The sequence below is a fragment of the Chelonia mydas genome, chromosome 20, assembly GCF_015237465.2.
Source record: "Chelonia mydas isolate rCheMyd1 chromosome 20, rCheMyd1.pri.v2, whole genome shotgun sequence".
NCBI classification, from domain to species: domain Eukaryota; kingdom Metazoa; phylum Chordata; order Testudines; family Cheloniidae; genus Chelonia; species Chelonia mydas.
Window position 1 is genome coordinate 9,020,750 of NC_051260.2, and position 23,592 is coordinate 9,044,341.

Genomic DNA, 23,592 nt, shown 5'->3' on the forward strand with positions numbered 1-23,592 from the left:
AAAGGGAAGGGGGGACAAAACATGGGGGGCAGCAAGACAGGGCTGGCAGAGGTTGGGAGGAGGGCTGGGGGTGGCAGGGTAGGCCTGGTGGAGAGTAGGGGAGCTCGGGGGTGAGAGAGCTGGTGGAGGGAAGAGGGGCTGCAGGGGTTGCAGGGCAGGGCTGGTGGAAGGATTGGGGGGGCTGCAGGGCAGAGCTGGTGGAAGGATTGGGGGTTGACGGGCTGCAGGGCTGGCAGAGGGAAGGGGGGTGGGGAGTGGCAGGGCTGGCAGAGGGAAGGGGGCTGAGGGGCTGCAGGGCTGGCAAAGGGGAGGGGGATTGCAGGGCTTGTGGAGGGAAGGGGGCTGGAGGTGTGGCTGGGCTGGTACAGGGAAGGGGGGCTGGCAGAGGGAAGGGGGCTGGGGGTGGCAGGGCTGTCACAGGGGCTGGGGGCTGGGGATGGCACAGGGAAGGGAGGTGGCAGAGGGAAGGGGGCTGGGGGTGGCAGGGCTGGCACAGGGGCTGGGGGCTGGCACAGGGAAGGGGGCTGGGGGCTGGAACAGGGAAGGGGGGTGGCACAGGAGGTGGGGGCGGCAGAGGGAAGGGGGCTGGGGGTGGCAGGGCTGGCACAGGGGATGGGGGCTGGGGATGGCAGGGCTGGCAGAGGGAAGGGGGCTGGGGGCTGGCATGGGGAAGGGGGGCGGCAGAGGGAAGGGGGCTGGGGCTGGCACGGGGAAGGGGGGTGGCACAGGGGGTGGGGGCGGCAGAGGGAAGGGGGCTGGGGGTGGCAGGGCTGGCACAGGGGCTGAGGCTGGCACAGGGAAGGGGACTGGGGGCTGGCACAGGGAAGGGGGGCGGCAGAGGGAAGGGGGCTGGGGGCTGGCACAGGGAAGGGGGGTGGCACAGGGGGTGGGGGCGGCAGAGCTGGCAGAGGGAAGGGGGCTGGGGGCTGGCACGGGGAAGGGGGGCGGCACAGGGAAGGGGGGTGGCACAGGGGGTGGGGGTGGCAGGGCTGGCAGAGGGAAGGGGGCTGGGGGCTGGCACGGGGAAGGGGGGCGGCAGAGGGAAGGGGGCTGGGGGTGGCAGGGCTGGCAGAGGGAAGGGGGCTGGGGGCTGGCACGGGGAAGGGGGGCGGCAGAGGGAAGGGGGCTGGGGCTGGCACGGGGAAGGGGGGTGGCACAGGGAAGGGAGCTGGGGGTGGCAGGGCTGGCACAGGGAAGGGGGTGGCCCGGCTGGGAGTTTGAGGCGCTGGGGGCAGGGACAGACGGAAGGGCACCGGCAATTTCAGCCGGCGGAGCGGGAAGCTGGGGGCGGGGCTTGAGCGGCGGGGGCGGGGCCGTTCCCGGCTCCGGTGTAGTGGGGTGGGGGCGGGGGAGCCGGTAGCTTCCAGTCAAAAGGCGGGTGCGGGGAGCAGCTGGCGCTGGGGCACCGGGACGCGCAGGTACCGAGCCGGGCGTAGAGTTGCCCCTGGGGCGGCGGGCTCAGCTCCCCCGCGAGGGCGGGATCTGAGGGGCCCCCGGGGGGGCTGGCTCGAAGGAGGGGGGGCGGGCTGGCTCTGAGGGGCCCCCTGGGGGGGCTGGCTGGCTGGCTCTGAGGGGCCCCCTGGGGGGGCTGGCTCGAAGGAGGGGGGGCTGGCTGGCTCTGAGGGCCCCCTGGGGGGGCTGGCTCGAAGGGGGGGGGCTGCCTGGCTCTGAGGTGCCCCTCCACCACGGGGTTGGGCTCCCCCTCTCTCCCTCTGTGGGGGGGTGGGTCAATTTCTCCCTCGTGCAGGGGGGTAGGCAGCTTTCTGCCCCCTTGCCCAGGGGCTGTGTGAGGGAGTGGTGGTGGGGGACTGAGTTCCCTGACACCTGGGGAGCCTGGCTTTAACCCCTGCCAGGAGTGGGTGAGGCCTCAGAGTGGGCAGGGTCGAGGTTGAGTCTTCCTCCCCCTTCCCTCTTAGAGGTTTTTATAGCATGGCGGAGGCGGGGGGGGGGGGGCCCCCTCTGGAAAATACTCTGTAAGAATTTAACCCCTGCCTACACCCTTCACGCACTTGTAGGTTCTCTTAACCTCGCCCCCTCACAGGTTGTCACTTAACCAAGCTCCACTCACTTATTAATCTTTCCTCTCTACTGGATTCCTCCAGCCCCCTAATCTCTTCCATGGCTAATCACTTGAGCTCCTGTTGCTTTGTCAATTTCTTTCTGGTAACCTGGTGCCCAGAATTGATTGCCATATTCCTGGTGTGGTTGTACAGAAGGCCTCACGCACCTCCTTGTGCCTAAAATTGCATTAAGCTTGTTTCCTTTATTTTATTTTGCAGCCGTGTAGCAATGCAAGCTGATGGCTAATTTGCTGTCTATGCTTGTAAAGAAAGGCTTTCAACATTACTGATTCCTTGACTGCTTGTTTCCGTGAAGGATCTGATTTAGATTTTCCCTTCTCCGCCCCCTCCGCACACTCCAATACACTAGCTGCGTTTTTCTAAGTTGAATCTCTTTAAAACTTTTTGCCCATGTATCTAATCTCTCTAGAGACACACACCCTGTGTTTCTCCATCCCCAGTGGTGTCTGCAACTCCTTCCCATTTAATAATCTAAGAATGTCAGTTCAGTTTAATAAGACTTTATTGGGATTACAAGTTATACAAGTGTTGTCAAAGTGTTAAGAAAACCCAGATCCCTCAGGTATCTGTTAGGGGTGGGCATAGCCCACCCAGGATAGTTACATGCTGTGTTTGGGGTTTGATTGCCATGTGGATGTCTTAATATGCTCATTAATTATCTAGAAGAGTTAGTAAGCAAAATATTAATGACATGTCTTAACACTGGTTTCTCAGTATCTCCCAGTGTGCTACTTTGCTACTTGCCATAACCATTTTGTGTATCGGTTTCCAACCAGCTTGCAATCCACAGGAGTTGCTCTGAGCCAATTTGAATTAACTTCCCAATTGAGATTTTGTGAGGCGCAGTATCGAATGCCTGACTAAAATCCAGATTGAATCCCTGCGTTCTCTTTCTCTAGTTCTGATAAACTCTAGATTTGTAGTGACTTGTTCCAATATATTCCTAATGATAAAAGTTTGCCTTATTGGGATATAATTGCCAGGATTTTTCCTCTTTTGCGAGGGATAAACTCCCCTGTTCATAACCGTATGCCCCTCCCTGAGTTGTGTGGGATGTGGATAAAAGATTAAGGCATCTCTGGACCCCATTGTGACAGGATGGAGTAATTAGAGGGAGAAATTTCTTTTTGGGGAAGGGGGAATGGGTAGGCTGGGTTGGGAGGAGAAGTCTCTGCTTGGGGCAAAGGTGAAGTGTGAAAGGATGATTGCCATCTTCTCCTCTACTGTGGTTTTCTCTCCTTTTGGGGCTATAACTTGCTGATGTAGTAACAGCAAAGTCCTGGTGTCTGATTGTCTTCTGATATTAAAGTAAGGTTCCATAGAAGCCAATTTTCATGAAAAGCCCTCCTAGGGCTTGCTCTGTTCCATGGCTTGCTCTCCTCCCACACTAGATGAGGTCAGTGACTCATCTTCCTTTATGGGCTCAGTTTAAAAAGCTGTAGCGTGTTCAGGAGCATGTGCGTTTCCTTCTGAAGGGGAACTTTGTTCAGAGTTCAGCTTTAGTATGGAGTCTACAAAATCCAGTGTAGCTGTTGCCACTCACACATACTCTTCTCTTGCATCTGCACTACTGATCCAGCTCATGCCTGCTGTAGGCTCTGGGAGAATGGGATAAAGGCCTTGATAAATACTTTTAAAACAGTACAGTCACTAAAGAATATTTAATCTGTCATATGCCAGACACAGAATAATTATGTAAAGTTTAGTCATTTATTGCTCACTTTTTAAAGCCTCTTTTCCCCACCACAATACTGGCAGTTTACACACTGAATCTGAGTTGAAGTTCTTGCTGTGAGTCTAAAGTGCTTGAAGAAAAGGAGTACTTGTGGCACCTTAAGAGACTAACAAATTTATCTGAACATAAGCTTTCATGACGTACAGCTTACTTCATCGGATGCATGCAGTGGAAAATACAGTGGGGAGATTTTATATACACAGAGAACATGAAACAATGGGTGTTACCATACACACTGCAACGAGAGTGATCAGGTAAGGTGAGCTATTACCAGCAGGAGAGAGAGGAAAAAAACAAACAAACAAAAAAAACCAAAAAAAACAGTAGTCTGTATGGTAACATCCACTGTTTCACGTTCTCTGTGTATAAAATCTCCCCACTGTATTTTCTACTCCATGCATCCGATGAAGTGAGCTGTAGCTCATGAAAGCTTATGCTCAAATAAATGTGTTAGTCTCTAAGGTGCCACAAGTCCTCCTTTTCTTTTCTTTCTGTGGATACAGACTAACACGGCTGCTTCTCTGAAACCTGTTAAAGTGCTCATGTTGTGAGGCAGATTTTCTGTCATTTAGATAGAATGCACAAAATTCCTAAGTTTTTCTGAAATCTGTCAGCAAACTTGAAATGTAGGAAAGTTCAAGCTAATCTTGTTATGAGACAGTTAAGATTGCTCTAGCAAAAGTTTTAGGAGCACTACAACTTTGATAGGTTTGTATTCAGAGTACAGTTTGATCATGTTACTCAGATCAGAATGATTTTAACCAAATGCTCTAGACACTTGAGCTGTGTGTTCTAATCATGGCTAGGGAGGATAAATGGTACTGAATACTGTGTCTGCAAAAGTTTACTTAAAATGTTTTATGAGCAGTTAGTTTCACACAGATTTCTGTGTGAAACTTTCTCAGTCCTTTTTAAAGGAGCTTTATAAAACACGAATGAAAACCTATTCTCCTATCCTTTAGCAAATAACTCAAGTATTTGCTTGTCTTTCCCACACCCCCTAAAAAGCTATCTGTCCTCAGATGACAAATATTCTGCAAGGATGCATTTTGTCTGGCTATCTTATAGACAAGGATCTATAGTAGACCGTAAATTCTATGCTTTCATCACTTTCAATTTAAGTTGTCTCACCACCATATGGAATCAGCAACTGCTTCCAGTGTCTTCACCAACAAAAGCCAATGCAAACTCTCACCCTGGTGCTCTGAGGAAGGCACTGCGCCCACCCCCTGCGAATTTCTAGAACAAATTCTGTCTTGGTCCTAATCTCCAAAAGCTTTCCTATGTTGGGACTTGGCAATTTTGGGACCCCACTTCATTGCCCACAACTCACCCAAGTGATTGTGCTAGATAGGGATTATGCAGTTGGAGAACCCCAAGAAAAGACTGCTTGGAGGCTGACTGAGACCAGTCTTGCTTGTGATCACATCAAGATGTGGAACCATGCAACAGAAGTCCCGATCTACTCTTTCAAAAACAAAATTAAAAACAAACAAATCCTTGAATCATGAGGAGAATTGCTTTCTGTACTGTCTGCTTTTTACTGATTTTTGTGCCTAGATACTAAGGTACTTAAGACAGGTGGCTATATAACATAAGCCTATGCAAATTGCAAATATAACTCTGCTACTTGTGGTGAGGTGGCTATTTCTGTCCTTGGTTAAAGTGCTGACTGTGTTTTAAAGCATTTTTATACCTCTGTAACTTTGCCAAAACTAAAACAAGTCACCTGAAACTTCCTGTGACCTTCTGTGAAGAAATGTTGGAATCTTGGGCAGTTGGACAAAGAATGATCAGATAACAAAAAAACAGAGTTTGCAAAACTTCACTTTGCTGGAAAATCCTGAGCTCAAGGAAAAGATGGAGAATCATGGGATTTAAGAGTGAGCTCCATGAATTCTACGCAGTTTCCCTTTTTGGATAAACTCTTAATTGTAAATCAAAGAGCACAACATTTTTAGCAAACTGTACAGAAACATCATGTTATCATTAAATAACTGATAACCTCTTGCCAGTGCCAAAAAACTTGTGAGGAAAGAAGGGCTTTGACCATGTGGGGTCCAAGGAGATCGTTTAATTCTACTTTTCGTGCCTGTCCCCAAACCACCTGAAGTTGGGTGGCCAGGCTGTAAAAGTTTCTTTCTTGCAGAGATGGGGGAGGGGATATATCAAGATTATACTATGCTAACCTACTTAACTATTAGTTTCTGAGAGAGGGATTTGATTTAGTCATCTTATATACAACCTCTTCCCCCAGCCTTAGAAATGTATTTCTTTATGTGGAAAATCCCTACAGCAACAGCATTTCACAGTTTGACTGAATGGAGGGAAAATATGGCTCCCAAACACTTTGAAAGAAGGTGGTTTTGATAATACAAATGACTGATCTGTTGTCAGTGAGAAGGTTATTAACAGCAACTCTGGCATGTGGAAACAGTTTGTACTTGTGGGGAGGAGGGAGGGACTGGTAGACCAGAACACGAATATAAACTGCAAGATAGAAAGGGAACAAAAGTCCAGCCAGATAAGCCAGGTCAAAGACTCTTGTCGGTCTTAAAGTGGTGTGTGGTGGTGTGGTTTGGTTTGGGTTTGTTTGTTTTTGTGTTTTTTGTTTTTAATAATTCTGTGGCAAATATGATGACTAAAGGGAGGACAATTAGAATGCTACTATCTTCTGCTAGAATTAAGCTTGTCAGGGCATTCTGGGTCAATTAAGGGTTATTGAGGACATGTTCTGGAATATAGAATGGGTTAGAATAGCTTGGGTGGATGAGGATGGTGGAGCTGCTATGGAGAAGTCTTGGCGAGACTTCTAAAATGAAGCTTCTTAATCACTGGATTCAGCCTGGAAGGCCACGTGAGGGATGTTCTCAGATTCCTGATATGGACACCATAATCTTCTGACTTTGGATGCCTCAGTTTCTTGGTGTCCAATTTGGGCCTGATCTTTCTTTTCCCAATAGTGCTGAGCTTCCAACAAGTTCACGTGGAGTTGAGGGTGCTCACAGCCCATGAAAATAGGGCCTGAAGCTGTCTCAAGTTGAACACCCAGAAACTAGAAGCAACTGCTGAAAACATGGACCTAAAAATATCCATTGCAGAATGATAAGGGGATGGGGAGAAGTTAAGAGTCATACCCGGAAGTCCCACATCCAGTTACCTGTGCTTAATTTGTATGTGTGTGCATGCGTTTAAAGGCGATTTACACTAGCAGGTGTTACCTAGCAAAAGGTAAATAAGCAAGCCACTGATGATCAGTGGAAAAAATGACACATACCAGTTAATGTTCTTTGCTATTTAAGACAGACTAATGTTTGGTTATATCTAAAGAGAAAAAAGAGGGCTAAAATACTAGATATGCCTAGTGCTTTAAATCCTCCTTGGTTAATATTAGTTGTTATATGGGAGTTTTATTTCTTTGGCCTTTAGCATTTTGTATTAGTATATTCAAATCTGTCAGTTGATATTTCAATCTCTTGTGGCTACGGGGCAGAAAGAAGAGGAGGAAGGGGTTCAAGGCAATCCATTTAATTAGCTGTCAGGTTTCCTTCTTGGTCAGACTAAGAGATATATTTATTACTATATTGTGGAGCCATGATAATGGCTTGGCGTTAAGGTTAATTTCTGTTACTGGCCAGAGACATCCAACATTGTGCCTCTTTTCCTCCATATACAGACTGAGATCCAACCTTCTGTCATTACCACTTTTCACTGTGATCAAGAGATTGCTACAAGTAGCATCTTACTCTCAATATTTAGGCACCAATTCAGCAAGATATTTAAACAGCGCCATTCAATTCAATGGGGTTACTTGCATGCTTAAAGATTGGTATGTAGTTAAGTAACTTGCTGAATTGGCTGTAATTCAGAAACACTAGTTTGCTCCACCACACCCATGATATTAATGTTATCAATATAAACCTAACCTTGGGAAGTAACTCATGGTTATAGCTTGTTGAAAATGTGGACTAAAAAGCTCATGGAATGACTACCTGAAACATTAATACATGCATCTTGATTCTAGAGACTGCTCACCTTGCCAAGATTATATACTCCTTGCCTGGAGTGTCAGTAGGTGCCAACATAAGTCTTCTGTATCTTGACTCTGAAACATTCGTGTTGATAGAACATCGGTAAGTAGCTCTTTAAAATACTTTGTATAGAAGATATTCTTGCAGAATTACAAATATCCAACAATTACTTTTGTGCTTATGGTACTTTTGGCTTTAAAAGCCAACTCTAAATGTTGTCTCTTACAGAAACAGACATTCAGAAAAATTAGTTACTTCCGTTCAGAAACCTGAATTCTCAGTTACCCTAGAACAGTAGTTCTCAAACTGTGGATCGGGACTCCATTTTAATGGGTTCGCCAGGGTCAGCATTAGACTTGCTGGGGGCTGGGGCTAGGGCTGAAGCCAAAGCCTGAGCTCTCCCCCCACCCAACCCAGGGCAGCGGGGCTCAGGCTCCGGCCCCCTCTCCCCGCACAGGGGCGGCAGGGCTCAGGCTCCGGCCTCTTACCCCAGGGTCATGTAGTAATTTTGTTGTCTGAAGGGGGTCACGGTGCAATGAAGTTTGAGAACCCCTGCCCTATAAGGTTCTTACATACCACTCTGGCAGCATAAAGAGGCATCACACCCAATTTAAGTCCCTTTCATGCTGCCAGAGCAGGTGAAGGGTGCTTCAGTGTAACTGCATCAGGCACTGAATTTTTAGTAGCTTTTGTTCTAACGATGCTGGAAGTGAAGTAGTAGTTGGCATCAGAATTTCTTTTGTTGAAAGGTACGTGTCTGGCATAAAGGTCTTGTGATGGCTGTAGTGCCTTAGGCTCTGTGTGTACACAGGCTGGAGTCTTTGCAAATCATGTAAAATCAAAACAAAATACATAGTTCCCCCTCCTTCACTGCTTCCGTTTGAATTGTATTCTAGCATAGTTTGTCCTGTTGGCATGAGTGAGGCCAAACCCTATTGCATCATATAGATTGGCCATGCAAACCATGTTAGAAAACAGTCCAGCTGGGATCACTATTGTACTGTGAAAATTTTTTTAACATGGGTTTGAAACATTACCCCAGTGTTACCCTATTCTGTATATGTGTGGGTGAAAAGGTTGCTATGGTCTGTATTCCTGTTTTTACTCCCTATATGTCCAAAAATGAGGCTTTTAAAACAGATCTTTTCTGTGCCTGAGACTTCTAGCATATGACTGGTATACTGTGTGAGCAAGCTAAGAATTCTGGAAGAGCCATAATATGTGATTAGAGACTACAGCTGTGGGTTAGGGCATTGCTGAGTCCTTTCCTATGGAGAGAAGAAAATTTTGTTGCACTAGGACCTTTGAGTTGCATAGTTAGGTGTGTGCTTAACCATCTTAACTTTAAGCAAATGATGGGGCTTAGTTGTCTGTTTTTCCTCTCCCTTCCCCCCCCCCCCCCCCCCCCCCCCAACCTTCTATGGCTCATGTGGGTTACAATGTGTGACTGACATACAAGTATTATTCATGTGGGAAGCTCAAAATGCTGTAGGAATCCTTCTCCTGGAGTAAATAACACTTTCTTCCTAGAAACTCAGCTTCTTGATTCTGTATTTCTGATGTAAATTAACTTTCAACAATAAAAGTGAAGAAGACATCACATTTATATAGAATGTAAGGAACTTTAGGACTAAAATGGGTAATGCCCATTGAAATGAGGGAAACTTGAGTAGCCTGGTGTTTACTTGTTAAGTGAATTTGCTTTCATTTAACTCTCTTTCTTCATAGGAAAAGCTGTGCATTCATGTAAGTATTAGCAGAAATCGTCATCTGTCCTCCATGATTCAGGAACTTGTCTGAGTCTCCTTGTAGATTTCTAAACATCTGATTAGTTTAGGCATGTCCACCTTTCAGGCCTGATCTGCCTACACTTAAAATTTAGGTTGCTATAGCTACTTCACTTGGGGTGTGAAAAATCCACCTCCCTAAGTGACATAGCTATGCTAACCTAATCCCCCAGTGCAGATGCAGCTAGGTTGATGGAAGAATGATTCCATTGACCTAACTACCATCACTCAGCAATGTGGTGGACCTACGCTGATGGAAAAATGCCTTCTGCAGGTATAGGCTGCTTCTGCATTATGGTGCTGTAGTTATGCTGGTTTAATGACTGTCGTGTAGACATGGCCTCAGTCTCTCATTTCTGTAAAAGAGTTGTAGAGTCCATGAATATGCTGACACGGTAGTTGTTGTTTATAAATCTTTATAGTATCATAAATGTAAGCACTTTGCAGAACATAGATAAGACACATTAGCTTGCAGTCTAAATATATATTTGCCTATTTCTATAGTGTGTTTTGCTTTCCAATCTCAGAACTGGGGTCATTCACCCAGTTTCTCTGTCCACCAGATGGCAGTGTGGCTCAGTGGGTAGGGCATCAGACTGGGACTTGAAGACCTGGATTCTATTTCCAGCTCTGCTACTGATCTGCTGGGTGACACAGGTCAAGTCACTTAACCTGTTTGATTCAAATCTTTCATGTGTAAAATGGAAATGGTAATGACTAATTCCTTTTTGTAAAGCACTTTGAAAGCCTTTATACAGCACCTTTGATCCATAGATATATTACTATTGTTAATATTGCTGGCCAGAAGGCTGGGTTTTTTAAACTGGGAAGACACTGACTTCAATATTGAATAATAACAAAGTACTATATCATACTGTAGTTTAAATCTTGGCTTACATTAGGAGTATAGAGATCATGCTGGCTAGTTCACATCTGTATTTTGCCTGTTTTGAGGATTTTTTTTTTTCCAATGTAGTATATCAGTCTTTGCTAGTGAGTAGATAGCATGTTGCTTTCCCTGCAATCCTGTGACTTCAAGTGTGGAGCTCTTATCTGTATTTATGCTAAAAGTAGCATACTTGTAGTTTCAAACTGTAGTTATCTCAGGCTTGTGTGCTCAGATGTGATTTTTTTTTTTTTTTTGATTTATTTCTTGTCTGATTATTTCTCACCTTGTCTCCTTCATGTTCCGATATGGCAGAATCTTCTTAATATCCTAGTGGATAGAACTCTGGATTGGGAGTTCATAGAACTCAGTTTCTGTTCCTGTCTGTGGTACTTATCTGCTGGGTGACCTTGATCAAGTCACTTTGCCTCTCTCTTGCTCTTTCTCCTCCTGCTCTTTGTCTGCCTTGTCTACTTGGACTGCATGCTTTTTCAAGGCAGGCACAGTCATTTCCTGTATGTGTTCAGTGCCTAGGACAATGGGGCCCCAATCTTGATCCTCTAGGTGCTATCGTGATACTGCTAATAATAATAATTCACACTAACGACCAAGAGATGCATATGAATTAATTACTTGCTGATATGATCGTTCACGAACATGCAAAGGTTACTACAGTGCAAAAGATACTTTCTTCATTTAAGTAACTGTAGTTTAGCTTTCAGAGTAGCAGCCATGTTAGTCTGTATTCGCAAAAAGAAAAGGAGTACTTGTGGCACCTTCGAGACTAACCAATTTATTTGAGCATAAGCTTTCATGAGCTACAGCTCACTTCATAGTTTAGCTTGTAATTCAAGCCTAGCAAAATGTGAAAATATTTTGAAACTAATGAAATCTTGGTAATACAAAACCTCACAATTGCTCTCTGTTATAAAAGCTTTGAGGTTGGAGAGAGACTATAAAGGACTTGATCACTAATTTTAAACATGTGAAGAGCCCATTCAAGTTAATGGGACTACTCATGCTTAATGTAAATATGCCCTTTGCGGGGTCAGAGATGGAATGTTCAAGATCGAGCCCAGATTAGTAAGGTTCTCCTCACTTGGTGAATGGGAAGAGGAGCTTTTTGTCTCTAATTTTGACTAAAGTTTTCTCTGCCCTCATGTAAAAACACATAGCCTCTCTACCCCAGCCCCAAATGTCTTTGGTCAGGCTGCTTTTTGAGCATAGTGTTCTGTTTCATTGTAAACCGTTCAGATTCTGGAAGTTTGACTTTTTCCTCTAGGAATGGGGCTCTCTTATCAAAACTCATCCCTGGGAAGGGAAAAATAATTACCTGTAATTCTTTTCTCCAAAGGTACATGGTCATAATAGATCCACTTTCACCCACTTGCTTCCTGTGAGTCCTCAGCCGTGTTGCTAGAAAAGGAACTGACAATTGAGGGCTGGGGCATTGTGACTCTGCCTTCAAGTCACATGACTGCGGCTCTGCTGAGAGTTTTATATTCTCCGTTTACTAGTTAGCTCCACCAGTCCGTCATTGGAGGCACAGACGGAGCAGTCGGAACCTTTTATAGCTGCATGCTGCCAGAGATCAAGTACTCCAGGTAAAGAACTTTTCCTTTTATCTAGCTTAGTGATTTACCCAATCCTTAGATTCCTCCACCCCCCCAGTCTTGGTGCTCCAGTTTTGCTAAATTCAGGTGACATTCACTGCATTAAGTGTGATCTTTCTCAATAGTGTTCTTAATGCAGGCAAGAGACAATAGCCTTCTAAAATAAGTCTTACTGTATTTAAGAATGTTTTAGAAAAAGTTTTCCTAATGACTAGTTAATAATTACTAGGTTTAAAAATTATTTACTTCTCTTTATCTTTTATTTCCCTGCATTTTTGCATTACTAAATATTCTACATTGATATAGTGATTTCCCCCTCAAATTAGGAACAAAATTGTTTTTTGTCCCCCTCCCCATAGTTCTGACGGGCTTAACTTGTCCCTGAGCTGTTTATAGCAATTTCAGCAATATTTTCTTGCATAATACAAAAAATGACTTCTGATTTTTTTCCCCAAGGGATAAGGGCAGTAATGTGATTGTAGTCATAGTTTGTCATGTAGTGTCAACAACTTTATAAGTTACTTGGCACTGAAGCAGATATTAAATAGGTATTATGCTTTCCTTTATATTCTAAGGCTATCTGGATTCTTTAATCTCTGTTTTTGGGTGCGGGGAACATCAAGACACAATGGATATTTGAAATGACTTTAAGAAAACTAGAGATGTGTTTAAACCATGATGCATGTTTCTCTTGTTCGTTAATACGGAATTCTTAGTTTACAAGTACAGCTTCTCTTTCCATTCCAGTAATCTTTTGTTGTTGTTGCACGCTTTTTGTATTAAATAGTGTCACCATAGTAGGTGGTAAATTTTCAGACAGAGTTTTCTTAAACTTAAAAGATCATACTTCAAACAGACAACTGAAAGGTTTGCTTCTTTTTAAGTTCTACTTTCAGACCAGGACTCTAGTACGAGAGAGACAAAACCCTGAACTTGTCTCTTTGGACCAGATCCTGCAAAAGCTTAAGTACCTGTTTAATTTTACACACTATGAGAAATCTCACTGAAGTCAATAGGATTTTTCAGTGCATAAAGTTAAATGTGAAAATTATTTGTGGTATTTAGGGCCTTGATAAATAAGTGGAGGAGGACCCTCCTTTCAGAGGTCATGGTATCCTCTTGCACAGAGGATACCCCTTCCAGGGAGGGGACCCCAGTTGTTATAATCAGACAGGTAATAGTTCTGCTTGTGAATTGCTTGCTGCGTGCAAAAGTTGCAGACTTCTCAAGACATCTAGATAGATTTAAGTGCTGGGGAGGAGCTAGTGAATGTGCTACATGCAGGTACCAGTGACCTAGGGAAAGGTAGGACAGAGACCCTGGAGGCCAAATTTAGGCTGCTAGGTAAGAAATTAAAGTCCAAGACGTCCCTGGTAGCAATCTCTGAAATGCTTCTCGTTCCATATAGAGGGCCAGTTAGACAGGCAGAACTGCAGAGTCTTAATGTGTGGATGAGATGATTTTTGGAGGAGGGATTTAGGCTTACTAAGAACTGGGGAACTTTTTAGGAAAGGAGGAACTTCTACAGGAAGGATGGGCTCCACCTAAATAAAAACAGAACCAGTTCAGATTGCTGGTATGTAAAATTGAAAAGGTCCTAGAGGGCTGAGGGGAAAGCTGACCAGTACAAAGGAGCAAACAACTCAGAGCGGGATCCCTTGGGGGAGGATTTATTAAAGGGGATACTCTATATCCTAGTAAAGAGGTGAGGACAGAAGTTGATAAAGTACAGATAGGAACTGAAGAGAAACAGTCAAAAATGAGTCCCATTCAGTTACATTGCATGAAGGCAGACCACTAAATATTGACATGTTTAATAAGTGCATGTATAAAAATGCTAGGGAAAAAACTAAGAAGGGTGAACTTCAGTGGAATGGTATTAAATGATACAAAAGGCACCATAGAAACTTGGTGGAACAATTATAATCAATGGGGCACAGTTATACAGGGTACAAAATACAGAGGAATGACCGAGTAGGTTGTGCTGATGGAGGAGTGGCACTGTATTTGAAAGAGCATAGAGTCAAATATAGTAAAAATCTTAAGTGAAGATACGATAGAATCTTCATGGATAGAAATTCCCTGCTTGAATATTAAGAATATAGGAGTAGGAATATGCTACTGACCAGGATGGTGGTGGTGACTGTGAAATGCCAGGGGGATGAGAGAGTTTACAAAAACAAAAAACGCAATAATAATGAGGGATTTCAACTATCCCCCTGTTGGTTCCAGACATGTCACTCAAGACGGGATGCAGCAAGAAAATTTCTAGACCCCATAAATGACCGCTTCTTGGAGCGGCTAGTCCTGGGACCCGCAAAGGGAGGGGCAATTCCTGATGTAGTCCTAAGTACAGCACAGGATCTGATCCAAGAGGTGAATATAGCTGAGCCGCTTGGTAATAGCAACGATAATGTAATTAAATTTAAACATCCTTGTAGAGGGGAAAACACCAAAGAAACCCACCACAGTTGCATTTAATTTCAAAAAGGGGAACTACATTTTAAAAAAAAAAAAGGAAGATACTTAAATGGAAATTAAAAGGAACAGTCACAAGGGTGAAATGCCTGCAAGCTGCATGGAAACTATTTTTAAAAACACTGAAATAGAGGCTCAGACTAAATGTATACCCCAAATTAAGAATGAAAGCATAAGAGGACCCAAAAAAAAGCCACCATGGCTAAACAGCAGAGTAAAAGAGGTGGCTAGAGGCAAAAAGGCATCCTTTTAAAAACTGGAAGTCAAATCCCACTGAGGAAAATAGAAAGGAACATAAACTCTGGCAAGTCAAGTGTAAAAGTATAATAAGGCAGGCCCAAAAAGAATTTTGAAGAGCAACTAGCAAGAAACACAAAATCTAACTGCAAAAAATTTAAGTACATCTGAAGCAGGAAGCCTGCCAAACAATCAGTGGAGCGACTGGATGATCAGGGTGATAAGGAAGACAAAGCCATTGAAGAGAAGCTAAATGAATTCTTTGCATCCGTCTTCACTGCAGAGGATGTGAGGGAGATTTCCACAGATCTGAGGAACTGTGCCAGATTGAAGTTTCAATAGAGAAGGTTATGGAACAAACTGATAAATTAAACCATAATAAGTCACCTGGACCAGACAATATTCATCAAAGAGTTCTGAAGGAACTCAAATATGAAATTGCAGAACTACTAACTATGGTATGTAACCTATTGCTTAAAAAGCCTCTGTACCAGATGACTACTGAGTAGCTAATGTAATGCCAGTTTTTTTTAAAGGCTCCAGAGGTGTTCCAGGTAATTTACAGGCTCGTAAGCCTAACTTCAGAACCAGGCAAATTGGCTGACGCTACAGTAAAGAACAGTATAATTAGACTGATTATAAAAACTGAATTATATCAGTTGATATAGTATACTTGGACTTTCAGAAAACACTTGTCAAAGGCTATCAGTTGTTGTTTCTGTGTGTGTTCTCTCTGCATGGTGCCTGTACAGCATCCTTCGATCAAGTGGCCCAAGGAGTCCACAGACTGTTCAGTGGTGAAGGCACTCAGCCAGGTTTATTCCTGACAAAGCACGGTATTAGTGCCCTATAAGCGCTCAAGGTACACTTAATACATGTATGCTCATGACAATGGATCAGCTCCGTGAGCGGCAGGACTTTCCGATTTCCCCCTCCCCGCCTTGGCCAGACACCCCCTCTGTGACCCCTCTTTTATACACTGATACAAACATGTTACATATTGCCCCTCTGATTTGGTTAGTTGCCATCCTTTACTTTGTACCTGTAGGCTCAATCAAAACATCTCTATCCATCATCCTGATCTTATCATATTGACAGGGGTCAATGTGTCCCTGTATCATCTTTGTGGGAGTGTGTTTACGCCATAACCTTCTATCGGGGTGTTCTGGTGCTACCCTTCTGGAATGTGTTTATGTGAATACTCAGTGCCTAGGAGTGTTTGTGTTTGCAATGCCATTGTTGTTCTTGCCAAGTTCATGTATTGGATAGTGAACCTGCCAGCAGGCATCTACTTTGTAACAGGGCCTGACTTTTGCTCATAGCTTGACTCTTGCTAAGTTTGCTTTATCTCAACAGGGCCTTATGCCAGGTCTCGAGCTCTCTTTCTACTACAGAAAGGTCCCACTCCAAAAGATCATAGAATATCAGGGTTGGAATGGACCTCAGGAGGTCGTCTAGTCCAACCCCCTGCTCAAAGCAGGCACAATCCCCAATTTTTTTTGCCCCAGATCCCTAAATGGCCCCCTCAAGGATTGAACTCACAACCCTGGGTTTAGCAGGCCAATGCTCAAACCACTGAGCTATCCCTCCCCCTTATCTTAAGCAAAATAAGCAGTCATGGGATAAGAGGGAAGGTCCTCTCAAGAATTAAGACGGGAAACAAAGGGAAGGAATAAATGGTCAGCTTTCGCAATGGAAACAGGTAAATAGCAGGGTCCCCCAGGATCTGTACTGGGACCTGTGCTGTTCAGTATATTCATAAATGATCTAGAGAAAGGGGTAAACAGTGAGGTGGTAAAGTTTGCAGACTATACAAAATTACTCAAGATAGGGAAGTCCAAAGCTCACTATGAAAAGTTACAAAGGGATCTCACAGAACTGGGTGACAAAATAGCAGAGGAAATTCAATGTTGATGAATGCAAAGTAGTGCACATGGGGAGGTGGAGAATAATGGGGTCTAAATTAGCTGTTACCACTCAAGAAAGTGATGTTGGCGTTGTCATCATGGATAGTTCTCTGAAAACATCTGCTCAATATGATCAGCAATCAAAAAAGCTAACAATGTTAGGAACCAGTAGGAAAGGGATAGATAACAGAACAGAAAATATCGTCATGCCACTATATAAATCCATGGTACATCTTGAATACTGCATTCTGTTCTGATTTGCTCCATCTCAAAAAAGATATATTGGAATTGGAAAAGGTTCAGAGAACGGCAACACAAATTATTAGGAGGATGGAACATCTTCCATTTTAGTCCCAGTCATTTTCATCTCTCCTGTTCATTTTAGAAAAGATATAACTAAGGCAGGGATATGATAGAGATCTAGAAAATCATGGTTAGTATAGAGAAAGTGAATAAGGGTTACTTACTACTTCACATAACACATGAACTAGAGGTCACCCAGTGAAATTAATAGGTAGCAGGTTTAAAACAAAAGGAAGTACTTCTTCACACAGTGCACAGTCAGCCTGGGGGACTTGTTGCTCGGGACTATTGTGAAGGCCAAAAGTATAACTGAGTTCAAAAAGATTTAGATAAGTTCATGGAGGATAGATCCATCAATGGCCGTTAGCCAGGATGGTCAGGGATGCAACCCCATGCTCTGGGTATCCCTAAACCAGCCCCAGCTTCTGGCAACCAAGAGGATGATGGGATGGGTTACTGAAGTATCTGACACAGGCTACTGTTGGAAGACAGGATACTGGGCTAGATGTGCCATTGGCCATACTGGATCAGAACATTCTCATGTTCTTAAATTATTTTGAATTTTTTGTTTTAAAATTGTTTTTAGATTTGAACATAATTTAAGATTTGAACCCATAGAAATGCTTGTGGGAGTGTACTTGTATCCATGACATCAAGAATAGACTTGACAGATTTTTGAAAACCATGTACAAATGTGTGTTCCACTGTCATATAGTATAAAGACATTTGAAAATCATCCATTTATAAACTACTTAATCTCTGGATTCAAATGTCTTAAATCCTGTATCTAATACAGAGGTGGGCAAACTATGGCCCGCGGGCCACATCCGGCCCTTGGAACCATTCTGCCCAGCCCTTGAGCTCCTGGCCGGGGAGGCTAGCCCCTCCCCTGCTGTCCCCCCTCCCACGCAGTCACACCGCTGTGGCTGGGTGGCGCGGCTGCCAGACATGCTGCTCTAAGCGGCATGGTAAGGGGGTCAGGGGTTGGATTAAGGAGCAGGAGGTCCCGGGGGGCAGTTGGGGACGGAGCAGGGGGGTTGGATAGGGGGTGGGGTCCCAGGAGGGAGAGGTCAGGGGACAAGGAGTGGGGGGGAGGGGTTGGATAGGTGGGGGAGGGTCTGAGGGGGGCAGTCAGGGGGCGGGAAGTGGGAGGGCGCAGATATGGGGCTGGCGCCAGGATGTTTGGGGTGGCACAGCCTTCCCTACCTAGCCCTCAATACAGTTTTGCAACCCCGATGTGGCCCTCGGGCCAAAAAGTTTGCCCACCCCGGTCTAATATAACAATTTGTAACCAGGTACCTTTATCTTACTCTTAAGGATTTGGATTGGCGATGTGGGTGGGTGTTGATGTCAGGTGTAAATTTATGACTACAGTTAATCCTTGGTACTGATGAAAAATCAAACTTGTTTTGAATACAAGGAGGGTGAGGTGAACCTGTGACCACTCAAAATACTGTACATTTATAATAACAAGTCCAAACAGTTTTCTGGCTTTCTGGATAATCTGGTTTACTTGAGGATTTGACTCAAAACAGATTAATCTTTTTGTAAGGTAGCTCAGTTCTGGTCTTGTCTGGGATCAGCAAGGGGAGTAGAATTAATCTCTCTAGAAAGATTTGAGGAATACTGAAATTTCCGCTCTTCAGCTCTGATAATGAGACCACTTGAGAGCTCTTAGTTGTGCTGGTAATTGATCTTCACCTGCATATAGACATGCCGCTGAGTGACTGTCTAGTGATTAAGTGTGGGTATCTAGTTTATGTATTGAGGTTGCACAAAGATAGCGGAGAAGGCTGCTGTGCAAGGTTAGACCATGCACTTTGAGGGTTTTTGGTTTGTTTGTTTTTTTTAAATGCTTCAGAATCTCAGACATCCATGAAAAACCTGCTGCACATTTAACTTGATCAATATGAATCCAGTGACAAGACACAGTTCAGTTCAATTAATGAGACTTCATTGAGCTATAAAAGTGTTGCAAAAGAGTAAGAAAAAGACAGACCTGTGTTGAGGCAGGTATAGTTTGCTGAGGATGGAGTTACGTGCTATGTTTTCTGTTTGATTCCCCACTGTCCATTTGCCATAAATGTCAATTCCTGACCCAACAGCAAGTTGTTACGTGTTGCAACACACCATTGCTACTCTATAATATGAAATCTATATGTAACAACCATACTAGCGGATAAAATCTAAAATTTCAGATATGTCGTCATAATCTTCAACTCACCCAAATCTGGGAACCATGAATATCATTCAGTTATATCCCAGTATTACGCTTTATTTCCCAGACTTGCTTGTAGTAGAATTACATGTCCAATGTCTTGCGCTATATCACAACTGCAGATAAACCTAGGCCATGCTGGATGTTCGTTCTTTAAGTGTAACTTACTGTTTTAATACACCAATGAAACTTTCATTTCTTTTCTCCTGGCTTTCGCTCTACTAGAAGAAACTGTATTTTGCAAGTCTATATTTTAAAAAGAACAGATTGCAAAAGACTTTCTGGGAAATTCTTTATCCAGTGAATGTCCACTGTAATCCTTGGGTTCGCAAACAGGTACTACTGCACAATTAAAATCTGGATCACCTCATCAATACATTATGACCGATATCCTAATTTCCTGCAATATAATATGCTTGCTTCTAAAGAGCTGTGTGATAAGTTATAACTGCAGGCAGTTACATTTTTCATAGCCTTGAAGAGGCCTGGTTATGCAGTCTGGCTTTCTGGGGATACCTGTGTCGGCAGGGAGCTGTGCAGCCTGGAAAAACCCTGGCCCGGAGGGGGAGAGAGATGCGTGTCTACCCAAGCAGGGTGGGGACTGAGTAGTCCTCAAGGGACCACAGAGGGGAAATACAGGCGCAGTTGCCCTGACCTATGAAGTATAGCGTGGCAGTGTGTGTGGGATGTATGACCACGTGAATTACCATAAGTGCAAACAGCAGCGAAAGCAAGTACCACAGAAGGGGAAAACACACAGAAAAGTCTTGTAGTCCTTTTGGGAAAGAGACATCAAAAAAAGAGGTAGGGAAAGCTAATTATGAATAGCTAAAGAAAAAGCCGCTACAAGAGCTATGCAGAGAAGGGCAGCTCAGTACTGAACTGTACAAAGACACAGCTAGTTGACTTGCTGTAGTTGCATGACCAAAAGAGGAATGACTGTCCAGGTTCTCAGGGAACATCCAGTCCACTGGCAGAGTCCAGAGAAAGGAAAGGGGGTGGGGGGCGTGGGGGAATCTTGGAGTTGACTCCTTGAAGGGAGGCCAGAGAAAAGCTGACTGACAGCAACTGTGTTCCATTGGGATTGAAGGCACTGCTGCAACAGGAATTGTGGATGGATCAACCGTTAGAGCAGCAGAAGCAACAACTGGCAAGGCACAGAGTGCATCTGGAAATCCAGCTGCTTGCAGACCTGGAGCAAGAGAGAGGCAGCATCAGTGCAAGAGAGAAGAGAAGGAAAACTAGCACTAGGAGAGAGAGACAAGGATTGTCAATCTCAGCTCAAGGTGGAGAAACTGCACCAGGAGAACCATAGTCTGGTCCCAGTGGGTGGCATAGACTCCAAATTTCTTCCTTGCTTTAGAGAGAGGGGATGACGTGGATGTGTTTCTAAATGTTTTTGAAATGGGGTGTGAATTGAATAAGCTGAGGAAGGATGACATGGTATGGTATACTTGTGGCACCTTAGAGACTAACCAATTTATTTGAGCATAAGCTTTCATGAGCTACAGCTCACTTCATCAGATGAAGTGAGCTGTAGCTCATGAAAGCTTATGCTCAGATAAATTGGTTAGTCTCTAAGGTGCCACAAGTACTCCTTTTCTTTTTGCAAATACAGACTAACACGGCTGTTACTCTGAAACATGGTATGGTATCTGGCTCTACTGCTGTCCAGGCCAAAGGCTTTGGGGGCATTTTCACCCTTACGGACCGAGGACTATAAAGGTTACAAGTGACTGTAAACAAGTTTTGCAACAAAACTTTAAATTGGCCCCTGAAATGTGTAGGAGAAGATTTTTGGGGAGTTTGGGGGAAAAAGGGGACATGACCTCTGCTGAGGTTCAGCCCAGATTAGGGGTATGTAAGAAAGTGGGGAACTGGTTGGAGGGTTTCCGTGATCAATGAGTCTGATGAGTTAGTGGGTTTAGAACCGTTCTATAAACTCTGCCACCCCAACCTAAAATCTCAGTTAATAGACAAATCCTAGAAATGTAACTGCAGCTGGGAAACGGGCTTACCGTTACGTGGATGGGTTTTCTATCAAACACAGGCAGACTAACAGGAAAGGAATGTCATCAAAGAGCAAGGATTGAGCCCAAGTGCAGACCCACAGCCGGGGAGGGAAGCCACTTCTCAGAAGCCCTGGGACAGGTTGAGGAAAAGCAGAGTTCAAATGTAGGCAGCTGGCTGTCTTTGCTCAAGATTGCCCATTCTGCCAGCTGAGGCCCAGTGCAGTGCTGGAAAGACCAGCTGTACGCCAATCTCAGAGTTCCCATCTCAGAGGGAGAGTCACGCAGCCAGTCCACTGATGGCATATAATGTTTATGCTGAGTCATTCACATCCCAAACCACTGCTTCTGTGTCATGCTACGCCCTGCTGGGTTGCAGATCCAAGGCTCACCAGTGGAAGTAGTTAATTGGAGACATTCATTAGATGGGGAGATACTGGGATTGCTAAGACTATAGTTAAGCCCCATGTCATGAAACCCCATCAAATGCTATCAGGGTTAAAATTCCCACCGTAAAAGTCTTTGCTCTACCTACAGCACAGATTTTTATACGGACCCAGGAAGGGTCAAGTGACCTGAATATTCCATTTAAAGAGTCATCTGTGGTGTCAAAATATCTGTGGTCAGATATGTTGAGTGAGGGAGAGACCTCAATTTAGTATCTACTTGCACTGACCAAAAATTCCCTTGTCTTTTTGTGGGGGAGGGGTCCATTTGCCAGAAAAACTTTTGTTTTTATACTGGGTGTTAGTCTATGACTTAGTGACCCTCTGAGCCACATACGACAACCTTCAGAAGTTCAAGAACCGGAGCCCTGGCAGGCTCACATCCACGGGGTTGAAGCCTTGAGACCCCCCCTCCTTTCTGGGCAGATGCCTCTACCCCACCACGTTGCTGCAAGGCAGAGGTCCTGAGCTTTCTCTCCCCCTCCCCCGCCCCCACCCCAGTCTGCTAGATGGAGAATGCGAGAGGGGCGTGACATGGAGGGGGAGCTCTGCGAGCCGCACTTTAACTGTAAAAGAGCCACATGCCGTTCGCGAGCCACTGATTGGCCATCCCTGGTCTATGATGTTCAAAGGTGCCTAAAATCCCAGCCATAACTCACTTGGCTTAGCTTGCAGTGAAAATGCAGCTCTTATGTTCCTACCTAATTAAAAGCATCACTTCATTTTTTTTTTCATTATTTACTTTATCTCCTGAAATCTTACTTACTTAGTTTACAATTTCAAAGGTTATTGAACCAGCTGGCAATCTTAGGCCTGTCCGGCGTATTCTGCATGGGTTGCCACTTCATAAATCTTGTGCTTGGTCTATAGACCTTGAATTCTGAACTCTTTCCTACAGAAGCTCTATATTTAGTGCTTTGAGCAAGAGGGAATCAGTGAGACATCCCACTGTTAATTGCTACAGTGATGAATGTGTAAATATCACTTGAATAATTTGTCAGCAAACCATGCTTGACTTAAGACTTGCCTTAAGTACATCTCAGTTCTTCAGTGCTGTATGCACACTTGTCCGACACTGCCACAGCTGAACTGTATATTGATTTCAACTACTTGAATTAAATTACTCACATCTTCAGCTCTTTACCTGGTCCTCATTCTTAGGGTGACCAGACAGCAAGTGTAAAAAAATCGGGACGGGGGTGTGGGGTAATAGGAGCCTATATAAGAGAAAAGGAGTACTTGTGGCACCTTAGAGACTAACCAATTTATTTGAGCATAAGCTTTCGTGAGCTACAGCTCACTTCATCGGATGCATCCGAGGCATCCGATGAAGTGAGCTGTAGCTCACAAAAGCTTATGCTCAAATAAATTGGTTAGTCTCCAAGGTGCCACAAGTACTCCTTTTCTTTTTGCGAATACAGACTAACACGGCTGTTACTCTGAAACCTGTATAAGAGAGAGACCCAAAAATCGGGACATCTGGTCACCCTTCTCATTTTCCCACTTGACTGTTATGGGTCACAGCATGCATTATTCTTGCTATTCTGTCTGTTTTGGCATACGTTTTTGCATTTGTTGTTTTAAGTGACGGAATGACGCTTTTGTGAAATCTCTTTTCTTTCCTTTATTTTAGGGATTACTGAAATTAAAGCTCTGATGGCCTCCAAACTCTGGGCCAGCCCTTCAGCTAGTAAATCAAACATAGCTGTATTGGCTTCAGTGGAATGCTGTTGATTTTAAACCAGCTGAGGATATGGTCCTCCTGTCATGAATACATTTGGGGCTTGGCATAATATCTGAAAGATTATTTTTTGTTTAAAAAGCTGCATGAAACTCTTTAGTCCGTGCATCCTTCTGTTTC

The 23,592-nt window shown here is 44.3% G+C and overlaps 1 protein-coding gene and 1 long non-coding RNA gene across 4 annotated transcripts in view; one reads left to right on the plus strand and one right to left on the minus strand.

Annotated features, from left to right (window-relative positions):
- The first annotated feature begins 1,315 nt into the window (after positions 1 to 1,315).
- Positions 1,316 to 23,592, plus strand: part of VDR (vitamin D receptor) — a 123,749-nt gene continuing 101,472 nt past the window's right edge. Inside the window, exons 1-2 of one of the 3 annotated variants that reach the window (XM_037883820.2) lie at positions 1,316 to 1,418; positions 7,841 to 7,949. The gene's annotated coding sequence lies outside the window, so the exon portion shown is untranslated. Of the gene's footprint in view, positions 1,419 to 7,840; positions 7,950 to 12,017; positions 12,125 to 23,592 lie in introns of those variants that run through there. The other 2 variants (XM_043532714.1, XM_027828094.3) reach the window with 2 other exon arrangements.
- Positions 3,221 to 11,972, minus strand: LOC114020828. Its single transcript, XR_005223090.2, has 3 exons — positions 11,854 to 11,972; positions 7,852 to 7,921; positions 3,221 to 3,679 (listed from the first exon to the last, which is right to left on the minus strand). It is a non-coding gene; the product is annotated as an uncharacterized LOC114020828 (long non-coding RNA).